Source organism: Biomphalaria glabrata, chromosome 1 (assembly GCF_947242115.1).
Source record: "Biomphalaria glabrata chromosome 1, xgBioGlab47.1, whole genome shotgun sequence".
Classification (NCBI taxonomy): Eukaryota; Metazoa; Mollusca; class Gastropoda; family Planorbidae; genus Biomphalaria; species Biomphalaria glabrata.
In genome coordinates this window covers 71,856,570-71,881,138 of record NC_074711.1, presented here as the reverse complement: position 1 = coordinate 71,881,138, position 24,569 = coordinate 71,856,570, and the positions used below count along the sequence as shown (strand labels likewise).

At 37.7% G+C, this 24,569-nt stretch overlaps 1 protein-coding gene across 2 annotated transcripts in view; it reads right to left on the bottom strand.

The window, feature by feature from the left end:
• Positions 1–14,397, bottom strand: part of LOC106077487 (sodium/potassium/calcium exchanger 5-like) — a 71,391-nt gene extending 56,994 nt beyond the window's left edge. Inside the window, exon 1 of one of the 2 annotated variants that reach the window (XM_056012573.1) lies at positions 14,248–14,397. The gene's annotated coding sequence lies outside the window, so the exon portion shown is untranslated. Of the gene's footprint in view, positions 1–9,513; positions 9,711–14,247 lie in introns of those variants that run through there. The other variant, XM_056012564.1, reaches the window with a different exon arrangement.
• Positions 14,398–24,569: the final 10,172 nt, after the last annotated feature.

Below are 24,569 nucleotides of genomic sequence, written 5' to 3'. Positions count from 1 at the left end.
GACACACGCAATACTTATTTTTAAATGTTTGATGACACACTGACACACGCAATACTTATTTTTAAATGTTTGATGACACACTGACACACGCAATACTTATTTTTAAATGTTTGATGACACACTGACACACGCAATACTTATTTTTAAATGTTTGATGACACACTGACACACGCAATACTTATTTTTAAATGTTTGATGACACACTGACACACGCAATACTTATTTTTAAATGTTTGATGACACACTGACACACGCAATACTTATTTTTAAATGTTTGATGACACACTGACACACGCAATACTTATTTTTAAATGTTTGATGTGGAATACTTTTGGATGAACTCATTCACGTCCTCACACACAAAAAAAAAAGGTTTCCACATTTCTTCCACCTCAATGTGAAAGTTTCGAATACTTCTCTATAGAAAAACAAAATATCTCCAATTTATACTCAACAACTAAACCGTCGTAACATGTTCCGTAGTGTGCCCCTAGACCAATGAAATACCTAAACACACACACACATATATTGTGCACTTATGATATTGTGCACTTATGATATTGTGCACTTATGATATTGTGCACTTATGATATTTTGTACTTGATATTTTTTTTACGTTTGATATTTTGTACATATTTAATTGTGTTCTATTTATGTGTGCTGATGTAATTAATGCTTATCCAGGCCGGCCTTAGGCAAACTAGGCAGCCGCCGAGGCTCTCCGATTGATGGGAGCCTCGCACAGGACTCCAATGTTTATAGAAAATATTGCGAAACATGGATGAAATCTCAAACATAGCAGGACGCTATGGCTCTATGTCTAGTAGCCTCGTTTTCAAACATAGCAGGACTCTATGTCTAGTAGCCTCGTTCTCAAACATAGCAGGACTCTATGGCACTATGTCTAGTAGCCTCGTTCTCAAACATAGCAGGACTCTATGGCACTATGTCTAGTAGCCTCGTTCTCAAACATAGCAGGACTCTATGGCACTATGTCTAGTAGCCTCGTTCTCAAACATAGCAGGACTCTATGGCACTATGTCTAGTAGCCTCGTTCTCAAACATAGCAGGACTCTATGGCACTATGTCTAGTAGCCTCGTTCTCAAACATAGCAGGACTCTATGGCTCTATGTCTAGTAGCCTCGTTCTCAAACATAGCAGGACTCTATGGCACTATGTCTACTAGCCTCGTTCTCAAACATAGCAGGACTCTATGGCACTATGTCTAGTAGCCTCGTTCTCAAACATAGCAGGACTCTATGGCACTATGTCTACTAGCCTCGTTCTCAAACATAGCAGGACTCTATGGCACTATGTCTACTAGCCTCGTTCTCAAACATAGCAGGACTCTATGGCACTATGTCTAGTAGCCTCGTTCTCAAACATAGCAGGACTCTATGGCACTATGTCTACTAGCCTCGTTCTCAAACATAGCAGGACTCTATGGCACTATGTCTAGTAGCCTCGTTCTCAAACATAGCAGGACTCTATGGCACTATGTCTAGTAGCCTCGTTCTCAAACATAGCAGGACTCTATGGCTCTATGTCTAGTAGCCTCGTTCTCAAACATAGCAGGACTCTATGGCACTATGTCTACTAGCCTCGTTCTCAAACATAGCAGGACTCTATGACACTATGTCTAGTAGCCTCGTTCTCAAACATAGCAGGACTCTATGGCACTATGTCTACTAGCCTCGTTCTCAAACATAGCAGGACTCTATGGCACTATGTCTACTAGTCACGTTCTCAAACATAGCAGGACTCTATGGCACTATGTCTAGTAGCCTCGTTCTCAAACATAGCAGAACCCTATGGCTCTATGTCTACTAGCCTCGTTCTCAAACATAGCAGGACTCTATGGCACTATGTCTAGTAGCCTAGCGTTACGTCTCTACTATAATTCAATGCCTGTTCACAAATGTTTAGATTTTAGATACAGGAAGGTTTTTAATTGAATGCGTATTTTTCTGCCTTAATGTTTTGTTTTTTTATTTCCTTTGGGGCCATCCTATTCACTTCGCCTAGGGCCTCCAATTGCCTAAAGCCGGTTCTGGCTTATAATACGATATACTTATCAACATCTATACGAAGACAATAAACAACAACTAAGGAAACTATTTACAAACGTCAAATTACAAAAAAGCAAATTGTCTATCTTGACCTAATCGAAATGTTCGTACCTGGTGAAGACGTCATCACATTTTAATTGTGTGTGTCTGTGTAACATAAATTACTTATTTGAAAAAAAAACTATAAAAAAGAGATGTCTGTCACTCATTGTTTCTACAATGTCAGCAGTTGGATACATTCAACAGCTATCGGAATGGAAGAAAATTCGATGGATATGTTTCAAAGAAAAAGATATTTAATTGGCGTTGTATATACGTAATAGAAGAGTTTCAATTCAAATCTGAATTTTAAAATAATTTTTTTTTAACAATAGTTTTTGGTGTCAGAAACGGAGTGGAAGTCGTGGGCTAAAAACTTCATGGAGACTCGTGCGTGACATGCACACATTATTGACCGAGACAGAGATCAAGAGAGAGAGAGAGAGGAGAGTGAGAAAGAGAGACATAGAGAGTAAGTGAGTTTTAAATCTAAAGAGATATAAAACAACGTAACATTTCAATGGAACGAGTGAGAGACTGAACAATAAGAGAGCGGGGAAAGAACAAAAAATGAAGTACGTCTTCGGTCGACTGTCTCATCAATAGAAAATATTGACTTCTTGGTAAGACACGAACCCGAATGACACCGCAGCTCTAAATGTCACCTGTCATTGACGGAATAGTTAAACGGCGACGGATATAACGACCCCACATTACGAAATGTAAAACAAACAAAACCATGCAACATGGCGTACTTTGTACTTCCGTTACATTGGCGCTCCAAGATTTGGTAAAAGTACACAGCAATTTGTAATAACCAGAGACTTTCAAAAACATATTTCAGTTAAAAGTGGCTTGAGCTAGAAGTGTAACGATCAGTGGTAGAGAAGGGAAAACCAATGGAAACTCAGGAAAGGAGAACAGCTCAAAAATTAACTTTACAAAGTATATTTCATGTGTTGATGTTGAATATAACGTCATTATCTTTATGTTACTATTCCTCATTAGTAGTGTTTCCAAACCTTTTTTCAAAAGGAGGTCATGTCCTTCTATTTGGGGGCCATGTTCTCCGTCTAGTGGCCACTAGGCTAAAGTGTGAAAATGTCCGGCTTTAACCGCTTTTTTTTTAGTACAAGTGAATATTATCCATTGATGTAATTCAGGTCTTCAAATTATAATTAAGATTAAAACACAAAAAACTTACTCATTGATAAGAGCAGCGGCGTAGCTAGGGTGGGGGAGAGGAAGGGTCCGAATTAAAAAAATTTCCCCGAGGCCCCACTTGAGGAGGGCCCCCAAATGAATGTTCGAAATTTGTTTTACATTAAATATTACGCCGTTATCTCATGTCATGGTGTTAAATGTCAAAATGCAGGGACCAGTAAAGAGGTCAAGCCCCCCGGGCCACCAAATCCCAAGCTACGCCACTGAATTAGAGAACGATGACAACATTCATACAAGTTCCTTCTCGAGTAGGTGTTCGTCCATTCAAGACTGTTGAATAGAAAACTATGTGATTTTAAACTACAGGACCTACTGCTATAGTCTCAATGGTTGCCGTTTGGTATGCGCGTGAGATTGTCGTAAAACTGAGTCATCTCTTGTCGTAAAAATGTGTATATCTGAAAGATTGTGTTAGCATCGGACAAAAGACACAAATAGATTCTTCACTCAGTGAGGGAAACAAAATGCATACTGAACAAAAAAAAATAATGCAAGTGCGATGTATATTTGCGTGAACAATGAAGATATGGGGAAAAAAAAAAGGTCTCTTTGTCTAAGATAATGATCTAGTAGTTTTACAGTCTATAATTTACTGTCAAGTTTTATCATATATACATTGTATGCCTAAGTTTACTTTTCTTTTTTTTTTTTTTAGTTCTCCTAAATGCATGCAGGTATCTGCTAAACCCACGCATTAACCTTTTGTTTTTATTTTGGAGATGATGAGATAGTTTTTAAAAAGTGGAGGCGGAGCTTGGAGACAGGAAGTAGAATTATGAAATACAAAACGTGACAAACGCGTGCAGACGTATAGGAGAAGGCACGTGAATTGTAAGGATTACTTGTAAGATATGGAAAGTGAAATGTAGATGTATTTGGATTTGTTTTATAAACACATATCCTTGATTCTAACCACATTTCAGACGTGAACATTCTAGACTGTACTAACTGCATAACTATAGTATTTATGACTGCACACACACATTTTTAATGTGTCAATTTGTGTTTGTGTGTTCAATGATTGCTCCCTACTTGCACAGATTGAACATGAGCAGTCGCTTCTTTTGAGTTAAAAGTTTGTTAATATTTTTTAACATATAATAATGTTTGTAAATGTTTACCAATTACAGATCATACTTCATTTACTTATGAGCTTTATTTCTTCTAATATTAATATCACACAGCCGTACTGCAGATGAAGAGTTCAAGTTCCTAATCGCGCGATATTTAAACAATTTGAATAGTTTTTTTTCGCAGAATTTAATTTTAATTATTCGCTCTACATAGAATTGAAACAGAATTTTTTACCTCGATCCTAAAGTGATTTTTAACAACAGACGAAAAAATTGATGGTGTTTAAAATTATCAGAGAGTCTTTCAGTGTTTAAGTATGACAATATTCATGATCAGAGTTTGTTCGTGTCTGCTCGTTGTCTCGAGATAGTTCATGTTCGTCAAGGTTCTTTAAGCTTTGAAAATGTTTTCTAATTGTTCGTTAATCTATTTATTAATATTTGTTTGACTATTTGTTCGTGTATATTGTGTTTATGATTGTATTTTAAATGTTTGGTCATTTGAATCTATATGTACGGAAAATATTAATGACAGCAGACAGCTTGTTACAGCCTATAGAAGGGAATTAGCTCATATCCCCAATGAAATATCCCTGATGATGTCTTATGAATATTTTAATTAGAAACAATAAAAATATGTTTGGTTCCATCTATTTTTCGTAAATAAAAAGTCTATCTACAAAAGGCTTCCATTTGTTCCAGATTTCTATAACAGATTCCATTTGTTCCAGATTTCTATAACAGATTGTTTTGCGATTATTTTGAAACTCCAAGAACATAAACATCCGTGAATTAATTGACTGGCCTATAATAATATTATTGCCCTTACTATGTGTGCTCTAATTGGAAAACTTCAGTTCGTACGAAGTCCAGGCTCAAGTGTTGGATCATTTCTTCTGGATTCTCTGTGCAAGGTTTTAGATTGCAGACAAGCTCAAAGAGATAGAAAACTCATCAATTGAAAACAAAACACATAAAGAGCACAACTTTGTCATTTAAAAGTAGGTCACATCCGATTTCATTATAGGACACTGATATTATCAGTCGTTCAACTAAAATCGATCTGCATCCTAGAGATTTAGAGATTTAGATCCTTTTATAGAAGTGCTTATATTAGACTACCGAATCGGGACTTTTCAAAACAGTTGTACCACTATAATAATCGAATTACACGAAATATAACAGCATTGATTTCCCCACTATGTAAAAGGGATCTTAATATGGAAGATATCAGACAATTGAGACTTGACTCGATATTCCAATAAGTGTGATTGACTTAATTAGTTAAACATTTCTTATTTCTACATGTCCAATAACAGACATTGAAAATATTATGTCACTTTTTTATATAAATCGATTTCTAACAATTGCTGTATTCACTGACCTCTGCAAGTGGTAGAGTTTTCAATACTGTTCTATACATACTGTCATACTACATTGCAAGTAGCATGGACCTCTCTAAGTGCATTTAAACATGGACTACCGTCATCACACACACACACAAGCAGAGACACAAAACATGTTACCATTTCAATTTAATTTTTAGTTGATCACTAGCCCCACAGGCAGCTATCACTTGAGCTCTTAGTTGATCACTAGCCCCACAGAGAGCTATCACTTGGAGCTCTTAGTTGATCACTAGCCCCACAGGGAGCTATCACTTGGAGCTCTTAGTTGATCACTAGCCCCACAGGCAGCTATCACTTGGAGCTCTAAGTTGATCACTAGCCCCACAGGGAGCTATCACTTGGAGCTCTTAGTTGATAGCTAGCCCCACAGGGAGCTATCACTTGGAGCTCTTAGTTGATCACTAGCCCCACAGGGAGCTATCACTTGAAGCTCTTAGTTGATCACTAGCCCCACAGGGAGCTATCACTTGGAGCTCTTAGTTGATCACTAGCCCCCACAGGGAGCTATCACTTGGAGATCTAAGTTGATCACTAGCCCCCACAGGGAGCTATCACTTGGAGCTCTAAGTTGATCACTAGCCCCACAGGGAGCTATCACTTGAGCTCTTAGTTGATCACTAGCCCCACAGGGAGCTATCACTTGGAGCTCTTAGTTGATCACTAGCCCCCACAGGGAGCTATCACTTGGAGCTCTAAGTTGATCACTAGCCCCCACAGGGAGCTATCACTTGGAGCTCTAAGTTGATCACTAGCCCCACAGGGAGCTATCACTTGAGCTCTTAGTTGATCACTAGCCCCACAGGGAGCTATCACTTGGAGCTCTTAGTTGATCACTAGCCCCACAGGGAGCTATCACTTGAGCTCTTAGTTGATCACTAGCCCCACAGGGAGCTATCACTTGGAGATCTTAGTTGATCACTAGCCCCACAGGGAGCTATCACTTGGAGATCTTAGTTGATCACTAGCCCCCACAGGGAGCTATAACTTGGAGCTCTTAGTTGATCACTAGCTCCACAGGGAGCTATCACTTGGAGCTCTTAGTTGATCACTAGCCCCACAGGGAGCTATCACTTGAGCTCTTAGTTGATCACTAGCCCCACAGGGAGCTATCACTTGAAGCTCTTAGTTGATAACTAGCCCCACAGGGAGCTATCACTTGGAGCTCTTAGTTGATCAATAGCTCCACAGGGAGCTATCACTTGGAGCTCTTAGTTGATCACTAGCCCCCACAGGGAGCTATCACTTGGATCTCTAAGTTGATCACTAGCCCCACAGGGAGCTATCACTTGAGCTCTTAGTTGATCACTGCCCCACAGGGAGCTATCACTTGAGCTCTTAGTTGATCACTGCCCCACAGGGAGCTATCACTTGAGCTCTTAGTTGATCACTAGTCCCCACAGGGAGCTATCACTTGGAGCTCTTAGTTGATCACTAGCCCCACAGGGAGCTATCACTTGGAGCTCTTAGTTGATCACTAGCCCCCACAGGGAGCTATCACTTGGAGCTCTTAGTTGATCACTAGCCCCCACAGGGAGCTATAACTTGGAGCTCTTAGTTGATCACTAGCTCCACAGGGAGCTATCACTTGAGCTCTTAGTTGATCACTAGCCCCACAGGGAGCTATCACTTGGAGCTCTTAGTTGATCACTAGTCCCCACAGGGAGCTATCACTTGAGCTCTTAGTTGATCACTAGCCTCACAGGGAGCTATCACTTGAGCTCTTAGTTGATCACTAGCCCCACAGGGAGCTATCACTTGGAGCTCTTAGTTGATCACTAGCCCCACAGGGAGCTATCACTTGAGTTCTTAGTTGATCACTAGCCCCACAGGGAGCTATCACTTGGAGCTCTTATTTGATCACTAGCCCCACAGGGAGCTATCACTTGAGCTCTTAGTTGATCACTAGCCCCACAGGGAGCTATCACTTGGAGCTCTTAGTTGATTGCTAGCCCCACAGGGAGCTATCACAAAACAAGAAAAACATATATAAAAATATTAAAAAAAAAAAAAAGAAAAAAAAAGTGTTATTGTATCAATTAGTTTGGATCAGCCATGTAATTAAATTTGTAATAGATCTAGACCTAGACTAGACCTAGACTAACCATGGATCTATATTAACAACAATAAATCTCAGCGATTAGAAATATTTTTACCAATTCATTTTGTTTAGCACTTTTTCAAGCATTTTCAATACGCTATGATCCTAATACGCAACACAAAGCCTCGTAAACAAGTGTTGCTCTAGTCTGAACTAATTAATCAGCAAATATCAAACTTGTCAAAGAGCAATAATGAGTTTTGCACGCTGGGGCTAGTGTGTGGCACACACACAAACACAGACTCTCACAACTACAGGCTTACACACACAGAGACTCACACTTCCTATAGTTCAATCGCGCAAAAGGTGACGTCAATAGCTACTTAATTTTTAAGGACATTTTAAAAGAAAATTATTTTAAAAGTTAAAAAAACTAAAACTATGAAGTCAACATTTCTATCCTAAGCCAGTCTTATAAATGTATTGCTTCTAATTCATCTTAAATTATTTCTACATAATTTAAATTGGCTTTAATGTTTACTTTTGTGGGTTTTTTTTCTTTTCATCATATTTCTAGTTTTCGTTTCAAAATTTATCTACAACGTAAAAACTATAAAATAGCAAGCTTTTTGGTGTATTTAATGTATGGTCTTCTGTCTCCTTGTTGATAAGCTATTATTTTGACAAGTTATATGATATTTTTGTGTGTAATTGTTAGCGCTGCGAAACCACATTTTCTGAGCCCTTCCGTTTATGGCTCAATTTCGTTTTATTCAGTTTGCATTGAGGTCAATGTTACGGCCTTGACATTGTTTACTTGACTTTGAACATTCCCAATACAGAAATCTATCAACTAAATTCAGGGAAGGGATCCAAAACTTTTCAAGTGTAGGAACTAGGATCAATTTTATTTGGGAATATTATCTTTAGACTTTCAGAGAAAAGGGAGGGAGGGGGTGAAAGAAAAGAATACCTTCCACTATTTCTCTTTAGGAAGCCAAAAAACGATTGGATAATACTATCCGATTGGATTACATGTTATAGTTTGCCGAACCAATGAGATTCTCTTCAGACTTGCTTAGGTTGAAAGAAAAGGCAATACGGTGTGAGTTGTTCTTGGTCGCTGTTTTAAGATTATATAGGACAAGATAAGATAAGATAATTTTTATTGGTCCAATCAAATTGGAATTCAGTTTGACTACGACTGACCACCTCAGCGTAACTACTGTAACAATAACAATATAGATGCCAATACAAACAACATTCACACACGAAACACATACACACTCACAAGTAGATGATAGCACTATTCTGCATCATATAAATCTAAAGAAAAGCTAAACTTAACTTAAAAAAAATATGTAAAGCAGAACAGAAATTACACTCTGATGCAGTCCAATCGTAAGAACTATAAGAGAGTTACAAACTAGCAAAACACACCTTACTTGTTTGTTTGTTTTGTAAATGGGAACCATAAACTTATTATAAAAACAACGATTAATTGGGAACTGGTACTGTCCGGATAACCGAATGCGGCATATTATACACGGACCGTATCACCAACGATATAGGACAAATTTATATAGGGGTATCGCGCCAAATGTAAACATAAAATTCAAGTAAATTATACAGGGGAAAAGCGTTGTGCCTAGTAACCTACCATATTTGAGAGAAATAATCGTTGATCTTTCGCTGCACATCAGCAAGACCATTTAGAGACCGTACAGAAAAACTACACAAAAAGCAGTCCGGATAAATGACGTTCTACTGTATTTACACTTTGTGATAGTCTAACAATAGCTGCAACATCTAAATGAGACACACAAACATCTCTACAGTATCAGGTGTCAAGTACAAACCACTTTTGTTTTTTACTGTTGATCTGTTCAATACTTAGATAAGATTATTAACGTATAGACCAATTTACAAAACAGAGAATGTTTATTATAGTGCACTACATTGACTGACATATTTCTATAGGATAACATTTATTAAATGGGTCAAAGTGTTTCGGGTTATTGAAAATAAAGTACGGAGAACAATGGACATATACATGCACATTAAAAAGACAAGATCTGTTAAAGTAATAGTCTTGAATTGTTTTTTTGTTGGTTTTACCAAAGAGACAGATCTTTGTGGAGACAGCTTGCCGCCCAATGCGCCGAATTGCGCGGGAGAATCTAAGCAAGTCAATTGACCAAAGAAACACAATACAAAGTACTAAAGAAAGACGTTGTTACATAATGCTGACGTGTATATGGGCTAATGAGAACGTTATATATATTCTCTCTGCACTTCCATTCTCGAAGGAAGTTGAAATTATTCATTGTACCTGACAAGACATGAATCAATCAACAAAATTAACCAATTAGTTAGTTTATTATTACTGATTAACTACTTTGTTTGATATCGAAATAAGGCGAATTTATGCTACCTTATGAGAGATGTGGATGTATATATAGGGATTTAATCTCTGTCAGGGTTATGTTAAAGCCTTAGCTCGTTTGCCCGGGCCCCTGACATTCAACAGGCACCTTGGTGCTCACAATAAATAATTGACTCACTGTTAACAATGTAATTGTTTAATGATATGATGACAAACTGATGGAATAATGAGATTGAATTAGGAACATTCTAATATTGTGGATCTATTAATTAAACAATAATTCTACACCTTGCTGTCCCACAACGTAAACATTAATGTTCGAAACCACAACACACTGCTATCTCTAGTCTCCAGTGTAGACTTCCAGACCAATCAAATACTAACTCCCTGTAAAGACAAAAGTAAAGACCAACTAAAAAGGTCTAGTATACTATGGCATCGAAACAACTGCGAAATGCAGTCATGCCTTAGATACTCACCCTAAACAGACTTGTATCCAGATAGTACACATTTATAATTTTATTATTTTCGTATTCTCCACCCCACCCCTCACCCCCACCCCCATCCATGCTATGACGTGTCTGACCTCTCCATATCATTTGTTTTCCAGCTTGACATTATGACTGATACACTCACAATTTTTAACAGTTTTATTTGTGTTTGTGTATTATGTAGCACTTTTCGAGAAGAGAATCCTAGTAATGGGATTAAGATGCTACAGAAAAATCCTAGGTGTCAATTACATAGACCGCATCACGAATGAAGAGATTAGAAACAGGATTAATACAGCAATTGGACCTCACGATGACATGCTAACCCCAGTAAAAAAAAACATAAACTCAAACTCCATGGCCACATCACAAGGTCCTCAGGGCTCGCAGAGACCTTCCTTCAGGGCACTGCACCAGGATGAAGAAGAAGAGGAAGAAAGAGAAAGCTATAGGAAAACATCAAAGACAGGCCTGCCATTGAATCAAACTCTAACCAAGGCAAAGGGCAGAGAGGTATGGAGAAAGACGGTTGAGAGGTCTTGAGTGGTGCCCCAAGGTGAAGAGGAAGAACATGTACTACATAAAAAGAGTTGTGAAACCAACTTCTCGCTTCTTCTATTATCTCATTATAATATCACAAAAAGGTCAAAGGTTCAACAGATTGAAGACAGGTCATAGTTCAATATATGACTTACTCTTAATGCTAATGCCACAACAAAAGACGACTAATTCTTTCAAGTCTAAATCCGAAAGTTAAATTGATGAGTCAACTGCTTCTAAATATTTAGATGTTATATTGACGAAGGTGACTGCTCTAAGACAACTAAGAGATATGAATACCAGCAGGATGGCCAGTGGTTTGGGTGAATGGTGAGGATAGAGAGACCAATTGCTTACTAGTGACTGATTCGTCTGCTGGTCTGGGTCATGTGAAACTAGACGTTGGTGAATTATGAATGCAAGAGAAACAGATCAGAAATGACTACATATTAATAGTTTGGGGAGAGGGGTAGGTATTAATCGGGGAGGGGGGAGACACACATTTTTTTTACATGAATGTCCTGGCTTTGGAAAGATTTGATTTTTTAATAACTGATGTAACTAGATCAAAAATTAAGTGTGTGTTTGTGTGTGTGTGTGTGACAGAAAGAGAAATCATATTTATATAATTATTTAAAAAGTATATAAACCAAATAAATAAGAGGTTTCAAGAGAGACAGAGAAAAAGAATTTTAATATTTGTGTAGCCTTACACTTACACTTACATTAACAATTACACTTACACTTACATTAACAATTACACTTACACTTACATTAACAATTACACTTACAATTACACTTACAATAACAATAACAATCACACTTACACTTACACTTACATTAACAATTACACTTACACTAACAATTACATTTACATTAAAAATTACACTTACAATTACACTTACATTTACAATTACACTTACATTTACAATTACACTTACATTTACAATTACACTTACATTTACAATTACACTTACACAAACAATTACACTTACAATTACACTTACACAAACAATTACATTTACAATTACACTTACATTTACAATTACATTTAGACTTACACTTACAGTTGCACTTACATTTACATCACATTTATACTTACAATTACATTTGCACTTACACTTACACTTACCACTTACACTTGTTGATGTTTGGTTTAAAAAAAAACGAAAGAAAGAGAAGAAGAGACACAGAAAGGGGGGGGGGGGCAGAGAAGAATAAATCATAAAGAGAGAAACAGAAATATGACAGAGAGACAAAGGAGCGGACAGGTCATCTGGGCGGACAGGTCATATGGGCGGACAGGTCATATGGGCATCCTGGCACCAACTGAGCTGGTGGGGCCGCCTCCAAATGATCCGCTTTGATGACTTATAAGGAAAAAAAAATAGCTCTTTTGCAAAGCAGACAGCTTTAAAAAAAAAAGGGGGATAGTCTAGCTGAAGTACCCGAACAAGCTTTTTCCACGAATAGTTGTGCTTAAAAGTCTAACAAAATATACACAAATATTTCATCATACCAAATATCGTCTGCAAAACGTTCAACCATTCTTCCATCTGCGTTGAGTCCAAGCGGCATAGATCTGAACACTGCTTTGATGACGTCTTCGAGGTTTTGATGAGTGTCTTCTCCTCGTCTCTACTATTGTCGTTTTCTTTTCATTACAGTAAAGTTGTCTAATTGTTGGTTGCCAAAACGTTTATAATTTTTCCTACTTTCAGTGGCATTAATGGTAAACATTTTTTTTGGTGAGGAGGTCTGTAATGCAATTCGCATAATACACATTTGGTTTCAGAAAACGAAACATTCGAAATTTTTCAAACCACTTTTTGTTTATTACCCAAGTAAATGACTAAGTACTTATTGTACTGATACTGATATATGATTTGAAATGATGAATTCTAGTGTAGATTTAGTCATGGAATTCACGCTATTGGTACTTCAATGGAGGAACCCATCACAGGACCCAGCACTTATAAATTAGCATTACATTTACCCCCGCTAAAAAACATTCACAAATCATATTTTATACCTAAAACAGTTATACATTAAAACCAAACATGAATGATTGTCTAATGATTGTGTCTAATGATTGTCTAATGATTATCTAATGATTGTATAATGATTGTATAATGATTGTATAATGATTGTGTCTAATGATTGTCTAATTGAAACAGGATAAAAGAAGACTTGAAGGAGAAGCAAACAGCTATGAGTTTTAAAACATTGCCGAGCTCATCTGAGAAGACTTGCAGTAAATTATTGTTGTTTTCTCGCCAGCATGGCTCAATAGATTTAACCTAATGTAGCAAGCAAAACACAAGGTTACAAAGGTCGCCTGTGTAAACTCAAAATCAGCCCTCGAAGTGGTCCGCTCAGGCAGGTGAAAAGGCAGGTTTCAATATTTTCAGAAATAATATAAGACTTTAAGAAATTGTGAACTACAAACTATCAACAGCTATAACACTATCAACAGCTACAACACTATCAACAGCTATAACACTATCAACAGCTACAACACTATCAACAGCTACAACACTATCAACAGCTATAACACTATCTCCATCGATACTAAAATAAGAGACGTGCTCGTGTCGAAAGTGTTGCTAAGATTGTTGTATTAGAGACACTATATAATTTGGTAATAATAATAATAATAATGGTAATAACAATAATAATAATGGCACTATAATATTGATCTGGAGGAGTGTAGTATGTTACTTTAAACAACCTTCTAGCTCTAGATCTAGATCTGAACTGAATGAAGGACTAAAAACATTCAATACATAGCCACGTGACTTTTCTAACATTTAATCTCGGCTGATAGAACATCACTAGATCAATCCTAATGGGCGGGAAGTAGCGCCTATTACATCATAGAGAACATTTTTAAAAAATTAATTGATAACTCTAATTAAAACATAAGTTTCTAAATTTAGACACAGATGACGTCTTTATTTGTCACAAGTTTACTCACGTGATTCATTGAATTATCTCTCAAAACTTCAGCATGTAGGAAAGTTCCGATACAGTTGTTTTTTCGAAGTCATCTATTTACTGGCTTCAGGTATATCTACACATAATGTACTAAGAAAAACAAAATACTCCCTGTATCTGTGAATCAGACTATCATACAGACTATCATACAGATCAATACATACATGGGATGTTTCGGTATCGGCTATCAGCTTTTGACTTCTATTCCTCGATACAGAGATAAAGTCAAAGTGCATTTTGAAAGTGTCGTGCCTCTATACAACATACACTGGGTGAAGGGAAGGAATTAATACATAATCACACACACACACATAAGCACACACATAGAGAAGCACACAACTAAATCTAGATAATAAATGGTCAGTGTTTGTTTACCAGTATTTGTTTACCAAAGACAATAATATGAACTAGTTTCCACTCTATTCACAACTGAGAATAGAAGATGATCTCTATCAAAGAGATCTTTGCCTTGACTAGTTTGTAACATTCAGTTTTCTGAGGTTTCAGTTCACTTTTAGTTTTGTAACGGATTTACAATTTCAAAGTTGAAGGTAGATGGTGCGGCTTTTGAAATGATCTCTTTAACGTTTACCAGGGGCGGACTGGCTATATGGGCATTCGGGCAAATGCCCGGTGGGTCGGTACCCGATTGGGGCGGTAGGGCCACTAAACGGGTCGCATGAATGCCAGTAAAATGTTTAAAGATTTTATAATATTCTCTTGAAAGGCAACACCTTAAGCGTCGGGATTTGTTTATTTAAATCTTTTACACTTTAAAATCTAAAACTAATCTAAAGCATTGTCGTAAATACCTGACATCCGTATTTGGTGTTTCTAGTAGACGTCAATTCCTTATACACACTAAAGTAACAATTAACAAAAAAAACTTAAGGCCATTATTTCTGATAGAGATCGACGTTAGTGTGAATCTATTCGGAGGAGTCTATAAGGAAACCAACAACGTTTCAGGTCCTATAGATGACATGTCCAGTCTCACATACGAATTCTTATTCGTTTCGGGATCTTTGGGCGCCTCTGAGTTCACGCAGCTCTTATGGGTACCTGACATAAGTTGGGGAAAAGTAAAGGTGGTTGGTCGTTGTGTTGACCACACGACACCCTTTCAAGCCGTGGGCCACAGAAACAGATGACCTTTGCGTCATCTGCCCTATAGACCGCAAGGTCTGAAAGGAGAACTTTACTTTTTTTTATTTGATCTTGTGAGTCAAATCCCCCTTTCAGACCTTGCAATCTATAGGCCAGATTATGAGAGTGTCATCTGTTTCTTTAGCCAATGGTTAAAGAGCAGCACAACGACCAGACACCTTTATTTACTCCGACTAAAGTCAGGTACCAGTTAGAGTTGAGTGGACTCAGGGGGCCCTAAACATCCCGAAATTCTTAATATAATGTACAAAGTGCCTTCCGAAAAGCCATGGAGAGTGTGACTTAAATTTATTCACTTCTCTTTTTTTTTAGGGGGGGGGGAGGGGTTCAATTAATTTAATTCTGCGTTATTATTATTATTAATAATAATATTATTATTATAATTCAGTAGTTCAAAACCAAAGAAAACAAACTTCATGGTCTCTCACGACAAGTAACATGCTACCTCAGAAATTGTTCATAGTTCATTTGGTTGTCCTATGCAAAACGTATTTCGCGGGGCCAAGTTTGGGTAGGGATACGGATATTAAGTGAAATTGAAGAATTTGTATAAGAAAATAAATTCGTCTTTGCATTTTATTCATTCTTTACTACATACAGAATTACTTTACTAGCCTTGCGTGTAGCGAAGCCATACAATATATCATTAAAATATCTGTTTCCTACACAGATCACGCAAGAATTACCAAATGTTTCAATCTATCTTTGAGAATTGTTGACCTCAAGTAATTCTTCATTAGTTTGAGGCGCGAGAAGCTTCTTTCACCCAAAATAACAATTTTTTGTCGATATATTTCAGATTTTTTTTTTTTAATTTTTGAGTTTTCAAAAGATTTTAATAATTTCCGGAGATTTCCATGACTTTTTCGTATATTTTGAACTTTCAGGAGATTTCAAGGAGCTCCTGGTAAATCAGCAGGCTGCGGGAATTCTGTTATAAGTTATAAAATGGTTTAATTTAATAATTTACACCTAGAATTAGTGCGGGGCCCTCTGCTCTCGCATAGGTTGCATAACTTGCATTGGCCTAAGGCCGGCTCTGCAAATAATGGACCACACAAAACTGAACCAATATAGGGAATATGAGACCACACAAAACTGAACCAATATCGGGAATAAGAGACTACACAAAACTGAACCAATATCGGGAATAAGAGACTACACAAAACTGAACCAATATAGGGAATAAGAGACTACACAAAACTGAACCAATATAGGGAATATGAGACCACACAAAACTGAACCAATATAGGGAATAAGAGACTACACAAAACTGAACCAATATAGGGAATATGAGACCACACAAAACTGAACCAGTATAGGGAATATGAGACCACACAAAACTGAACCAATATAGGGAATATGAGACCACACAAAACTGAACCAATATAGGGAATATGAGACCACACAAAACTAATCTGTACAGACATAAATCAAACCTTTATTTGAGACCTCGCTGAGGTTCTAAGTGCTGAAACAGATTGAACTTTTATTTCCTTCTGGTTTTGCATGTGACCCATTTCTCAATACTAATCGTTTCCTTTCGGTGAGTTTCATTTAGCTATTGATCACATAAACTCCCTGTTATTGGGATGTTGACCAGCTCTCTATTAGGTTTTCTATTGGACTTGTAATGAGTTCTCCAGCCAGCTTATTTTGTGACTTCTGAAAGAGTTTTTCTCTGACTTGTGCAAACACTTGATTCTACTACAGAGTCAGAGAATGGTTTCTAAAACTTCTGGCAAGAGTTACATATTTATTTGAGAAGGGGTTATGTGTTGGCCCAATAAAGGTGCGATAAAAGACTTTATCATAGCATATAAAGACTAATGTTTATCAACGTTTTAAACTTACTTCAAAATAGTTTTGTAGCCGTATTAGTCATAGCTCCTCATATATGTGGAAGCAGCAATCCAGGAAACTAAAAAAAATACAAGTTATAAATCTAGATTTATCGCCCTTTACTAATACATAAAGAAAACAAAGTTTATTAAGGCTTTATTTTAGCCTCGCCAGCAACGTCAAACAAAAGATAAGCAGAGGAAAACTACAGTACAGTTGGATGCACCAACCAGAAAATCTTTAATAATGTATTTCTATTTTATATCAACTCAGTCTGTCTATGTGGTAAACAGTTTGTACACGTTATTTCTCCCACACTCAATCTCGGATCAAGCTGAAATTTAGCACAACTATTTCTTTTACTTGACAAAACAAGAATCAATTTTTAAAAATTAACACTTGGTAATTTTTTTTTGTTTGGTATCTCAAAAAAGGAAAGAAATTGCACTCGACTGAAGTGGTAGTAGAAGCTGAATTAGTCCCCTTTTTAGGTCGTCGCTTTAAAGTAAGTTTGAAACAAACAATACACAACTATCATGGGCGTCCGCAGGATTTTTTGCTGGGGGTGCATGCTGCCACCCATGGTTCAAAGTCATAGCCTCGACTTTTTTGTTATAATATTAAAGAAAAGAACTGCCCTCTATTCGAGCCCTCATATTTGATTGATATTAGGTGCATAGTAAATACTTCTAAATACTTCTAGCTCATGAAGTAAAAAAAAAAAGAAACTAAACACGTGAACAAAGTATTCACTGTACAACATTGTTAACGTTATCCGTGAGGCCCGTGCTTCCCTACGTTCGATCAAACAAAAACTGCAAACGTTGACTGTGGCTGCCGAAACTGTCTATAACTTTACTAATGCATTGCTTTTCGTCGCGGTAGACAAGCTGGCGATGAACGCTTATCGTGCAATTCTGATATTCTTCTTTGCATTGCAGCTTTTAGACAAAATAAGTTGAACTGATCATTATTATTGCTCGAAAAGAGAGACGTAATGAAGAAACTTAAGAATTATGATATGTAATGTAAAGCCCTGTTCTGTAATAACTCCCAAAATCGAAACATTGTGTCTGTCGACTGCGAATTCTCGGCAACTCAATATCCGGTATCAGGTTTTTCTGCCAGCAGTCTCTCCTTCCTCAAGATGACATCTTTGACGTGTTCCTCAGGATGGTCAAGTTGGTTTTTGATTATGTCATTAAGGACGTGCTGTTGAGTGGCCAATATGTTAAGTTGGAAAGACTGCAACACCGTGGAAACTGGTTCAAGAACAGATGACTAATTAACGACAATGAAAATACAAATCAGAAACAAGAGGAGAGACATTTACTACACGTCTGCTGTTTGTTTGGTTTCACTTGCAGTTGTTAGTTTAACGCCAAACAGTCAAAGATCTCAAAGTTTAGACTTAAATCTCAAATGGATTCGTATTTTTCAGTTGATAGTATCTCACACAAAAGAGGTAAATTTAGCACCAACGCTATCTCTAGGGACAGTTACGTAAAAAGAATGCTAGCCATCACGAGACAGCCTTGGTCGAGTAGTTTGTCCATGTCTAGACTGTACAATGACATTAGACACATGCAGTGCGTCTCTCTGAACCACAGGACCTAAACCAATGAAGTCGAATACAATCGCCATCAACAAACTGAACACTCAAAGACATCTACTCACTTACCCAGTACTTGAGATATCTACAAATTCTTCACTAAAATACCCAACAAATGCTGTTAATTCATGCTGTATTTTTTTTTGTTTCTTGCTGCTGCCAGTGTTCCATTGATCCAAATCAACGTTTTGACTTGGACGTTGGCATGTGAAGAACTTTCTTGTATCTCTTCTTTTGTAAACTGGTGGACGTGTTTCACCTGCTATTTTATCAAGCGCTGACACCGACCGCAAGACGTTAATACATTTACACTCTTTACTTTTGTTCAAAGAAACAGGAACATTTATCACATCGAAAGATAATTGGCAAGGATTTCTCCTCCAAGGCAAATAAAAATATCATAGACCTTAAAACTAAATATTATAAAAAGTAATTGTGGCATTTTACGTCTCGAGACGATGTTTTCACTTTGCAACTTCTTGTGTGACTAAAGACGCCAATCCTTTGTACTTTCACCCTTCTTTCTACAACTATTGTGTATGGCATCTGCAATCCAGGACCTTTCTTTCATGCGAGTTCTTTATTTGGATCTATCCAGTGCCACCTTTTTTTTTCAGTTGTTAGTGTCGATTTTGAAGAGCTTTAAGTCGCGTTTGCATACATCAGTATACCTTAGCACTGAACGACCTGCGGATCTTCTGCCTTCAGTTAAATCACCATACAGAATGTCTTATGAAAGTCGTCCTTGGGGCATTTATAATAAATAAATCCAGTGCTTTTTTTGTGACGGTACGCACCGGTACGGCATACCGGCACCTTTTTGAATGTGGGGAAAAATATTATTTTTCTTGCATTTTAACGTTTATTATTAATGTATTAGTATTAAAAGTTAGGCAATAAATCACTGAGTACCGGCACCTATTTTGTTTTTTACAAAAAAGCACTAACTAAATCTATGTGCAAATGAAATCAAATCGTCATGCTATAGAACAGTGATGCCCAACCTTACTTGGTCTGCGGGCCATTTTAATTTTCGGCATTCGTGTCGCGGGCCATATCACCGAAAAGAAAAAAAAATTAAATATACAACAAGCTATTTTTAATAGTTTTATTTGTTGACCTACTTACATAAATGAATGTGATGCATGAAGAAGTTTATCCAAAACCATCTCCTGAATATCTGGCTGCATAGATGAAACACCAAGTCGGAGCACTGAATCTAGATGTTCATCCGTGAGGCGATTACGTCACATGGTTTTCGCCCGTTTCAACATTGAGAAAGTGTTCACATAAATAAGTGCTTGAAAACATTGTGATCATCCTTAGCGCTTGTTGTCGAAGATTTGGAAACGCTTCCTCAGGTAACATGGAGTAGAAGTCATTGGTCTGCATCACTTGAAATTTGTCAAGCAGGGATGTCTGGCTTTGTAAGTCAATCAGTTCCAGTTGTAGATCTGTCGGGGCACTTGACAAATCGGCAGCAAGACGGATTTCATGTTTTAAATTCAGAAAATCCACAAATCTTTCACTGAAATTATGTGTCAAGAGCCTCAGAAGTTGGATCATTCTTTCTTTAGGGAAAGACATATTTGGCTGCTTATCATTTTGTAGAGTGGTACAGGTTGGAAAGTGGACAAGATGCACCTTTTTCGCCCGATAAATGAAGAGTTGCAATTCTGTTTGGAAAGCACATATGTCTGCATACACATGCGAAATCAATTTGTCTTTCCCTTGTAGTTTGGTGTTGAGTTCAATTAGCTGTGATGTGATGTCGCTTAAAATAGCCAAATCCCACAACCATGAGGGGTCGTTCAGTTGTGGCACTTGTTTTGATTTATCCGTTATAAATATTTCAATTATGTGTCTCAAATAAAAAAAAAACAACCTTTTAATACCTTTCCTCGGTTTAACCCCCCCCCCCCCCCGGCACTTCACTGTGAAATAGAACGTCTTCATATTCAGACTCTATTTTTGTCAGAAAATCTTTGAAAGTTTTGTGATTCAACGCTCTTGTGATTCAACGTTCTGTGATTGAACGCTCTTGTGATTCAACGTTCTGTGATTCAACGCTCTTGTGATTTCATTACATTTACAGTGTTGGGCACAATCATCATCACATGGTCCAGATTCAAAACCTTTCCACAGAGATTTTGTTGGTGAATGATGCAGTGAAGCCGCAGGGGTTCAGTTCCATTTGACTCAACTTTTTTAATAGCTCTTGCTGTCATTCCGAGGTGACATCCAACCATATTTCTAGCGCCATCAGTAGTCACTCCAACTGATTTATTCCAAGGAAGAGCAGGTCCTTTATGATCGTTGACACTTCTTTGAACAGGTCTTCTCCAGTTGTAGTCCCATGCATGCTCCTCATAGCTGCTAAGTCCTCTGTTATATCAAAATTGCTGTTTGTACCGCAAATAAGTACCAAGAGTTGCGCAGTATCAGTTATGTCAGTGGACTCGTCAGCAGCAATAGAAAACATTTCGAATTCTGCTGCTCTGTCTTAATTGTGAATGAAGATTTACCCCCATATCTTCCACTTGCCTTGTAATTGTCATGCGAGAAAGGCTGACAGCTTAGCTGGCCCTTGTCGCAGACTCATTTTCTTGTCTCTTTTTGTTCTATATTCTCGTCAATCCCCCAATCTCTAGTCTTAACTTGTCAATCTTGTTTGTCTTCGCGGCTCAAACCAAGAATGCCACCATATGTGTTTATGTGTTTGACTTCATAATGTCTTTTAATGTTATGTTCTAAACAGCCACACTTTCTTTACAAATCAAACATGTTGGCTTGCTATCCTATTCCACAAAAAAGTAAAGATCTGTCCACTTTTCCTGAAAGTTTCTACATTCAGAGTCCACTTTTCGTTTCTTAGGCTCTCCCATTTTATTAAATCACAAACGTTAAACAATACGGCACCAATCGCTTTGATATCAAAAGAACACGACCCAAAACGATGTATCAATGGTGCTCTGTGTTGCACACACAATGTGTCAAGGACACGGCTAGCTCAAGACTAGCGGAATTTTCCAAGAATTAAAAATAGCTGTCTAGTTTTATCGTCATTGAAAAAAACAACACTTGTGTTCTTATAATACAAAAAATATTTACTATGAATATTAGAATACCAAACATAAAGATGGAATCCATCAAAGAATGATTGAGAATCCTAACTTAAAGAGAATATTTTTTCAACATTGTGACAAGTCAAAAACTCGCTGTCAGAGTCACTCAAATTTATCACAGCATTAATTATTATTTACCTTTATTTATTTATTTTATTTTAATTATTTCCCCACCATACTCCCAAATTCTTCACCCGCCACACCTTTTCCGCTCCAGGCTAGACTTAGTTGACCACATTGGAGATAGCTAGGCCACGTCTTTCGATTTATCTTCCCTTGACCGGGGCAAAGATACACACAGACTCTTTGATCTTATCGGCAGGATGTCTGACAGCCGCAGTGGACACCACCTTGTGTGGAATGCAAGTCAATCCTCCCCCCCCCCCCCTTACTCCTACGTCTCTCTTTGATCTAGGAGATTACTTGAGTCAAAGTGCCTCTCAACGTACCAATGTGCGACTCCCATCTCAAGTCTAATTCACCCACGTGTAAGATAATTCTAAGCCTAGGACATTTCCTGTTTCCGACCGCATTTTCCAGGCCTATATAAAGTAGATCCAAATCAAATCAGACCCTCTTATTTCTCTATCGCTGAGCAATCGAGTCTGGACTACTTCATTTATTCTTACTCCTAGAGGAATACCTGGTGGTAAGCCGAACTTAATCACAAGTTCCATCTTTATTACTTTGTGAATATTCCTCATTGGATACTATCATGTGTATTTTAGTATTTCATTTATATTTAATTAGTGCATTGTGTATTTCTCACTGGCGTAAGTAGAAAACATAAACATGTCCTATGTATTTATTTATGTATTGCATTAATCTATTAATGCTACGTTGCTCAATTGATCGTTGATGCAACCATGTATATATTTGTATATCTTATTTTATTTCCTTTATCTCGGCTGTCCGCCTTGATAATTTTACTAGCGCACTAATACTGCGTTTAGAAGAGAAGATATATGAGTTATCTCCCCTTTTCTCATTTTACTCTAACGAGAGTTGCGCCCCTTGAACGGACACCCTCTCCATTCAAGCGCGCTCCATTGTTCTCGGCCAACGGTCGTATGTAAGCAAACCGTCTTGGTCGCTGACCACCGCCCAATTCAACCCCCTCTTTCTTTCTCTATCCACCTGTGTTGTTTATTTGAGATTATTATTTCCCCTTCTATGTACATTTAGGTGCTTAGTGCTATTCAGCACTGTATTTGCTATCGAGAATCACCTACTGCCTATTTATGTGCCGAGTGCTATTCAGCACTGCACTTTCCTACTGAGATTTGCCTATTTGCGGTTCAGTGTCTACACGACACTACTCAACTCTACTACTTGGAGCTATCGGCATAGCCCGCCTATTCGACAGTCCACCTGTCAACTTATTAGGTGCGACGTCCCTATAGACTCAGATCTGTGCGAGACGTCATAGCTACGCCAAACCCTCTGCAACTCACTGGACTAATCCTGTCAACTACGCTCTGCCCGCAGTAACCTTGTGCCCACGGTAGCCGGCCACCCGCCCTACTGTGCCCACTACAGATATCAGAACTTTGGATCGAGACTCCACAAGAACTGAATCACCGGCGTCCCTCTATCCGCTAGAGCGCCACCTCCAGCTGCAGAACCTCAAGCCAGGACACAGCCAGCTGCGACATCAACAGGACAACCAGCTAAGTCAGAGGACAAAGTGACATACTCTCTTATTAAGTGCAAGAGTGATGATTAAACATAGTATTCACTGGAGATAGATGCAAACCCTCACCCTTTTTATTATTATCTGTAAATATTTATGTAAATAAATATTCTTCATTTTAACTTTGTATCTTTCTTTCATTGCTTGTCACGTTGCGTGCCTGCTTCCGATTTATATGCTGACGGGTTGGGGTGTGATAGCTTTAAAAATAATCATCCCCTAGACATTAAACGCGCCAAACACACGTCACATTTCCCCACCTGTCACAAACATTCTAATTTTTTAATTATTTAAATTATTTTTTTTTTTACATTTTGTTCCAATGCTTTGGCGGGCCGAAAAGAAGCACGTCGCGGACCGGATCTGGCCCGCTGGCCGTAATTTGGGCATCGCTGCTATAGAATATTCAATACCCTTTATAATGCAAGGAGTTGCAAACATATAATATATCGTACATGGTCGGACATGAGCTACAGATTAGTCTTATCTAGTTACAGCAGTATCACTTCTTTACAATTGTACTTCAGAGGAAGCACTACTTCTTAAATTACTACACTTTATAACAGTCCAAAGATAGGCCTTTAGATTTAGACTTAGAAGACAGTAATTTATTAAACTCTTGAATCAATAATGCTTGGGCGCACGCAAGGGGGTACATGGTGGTGCATTTGCACCCCCTGTATTCTGACTAAATCTACATCTACGTAATAAAAACAAAATAGATCTGGAAGATGTGTTTCATTACAAAATACAAAAAATTGGCTAAAATGTGACTACTCAGAATTCAGAGGCGTACACGTCAATGGCTGGTCAACAATTCCTGTTACGCCTAGGCTAATCTACTACTACACTAACCAGTTGAA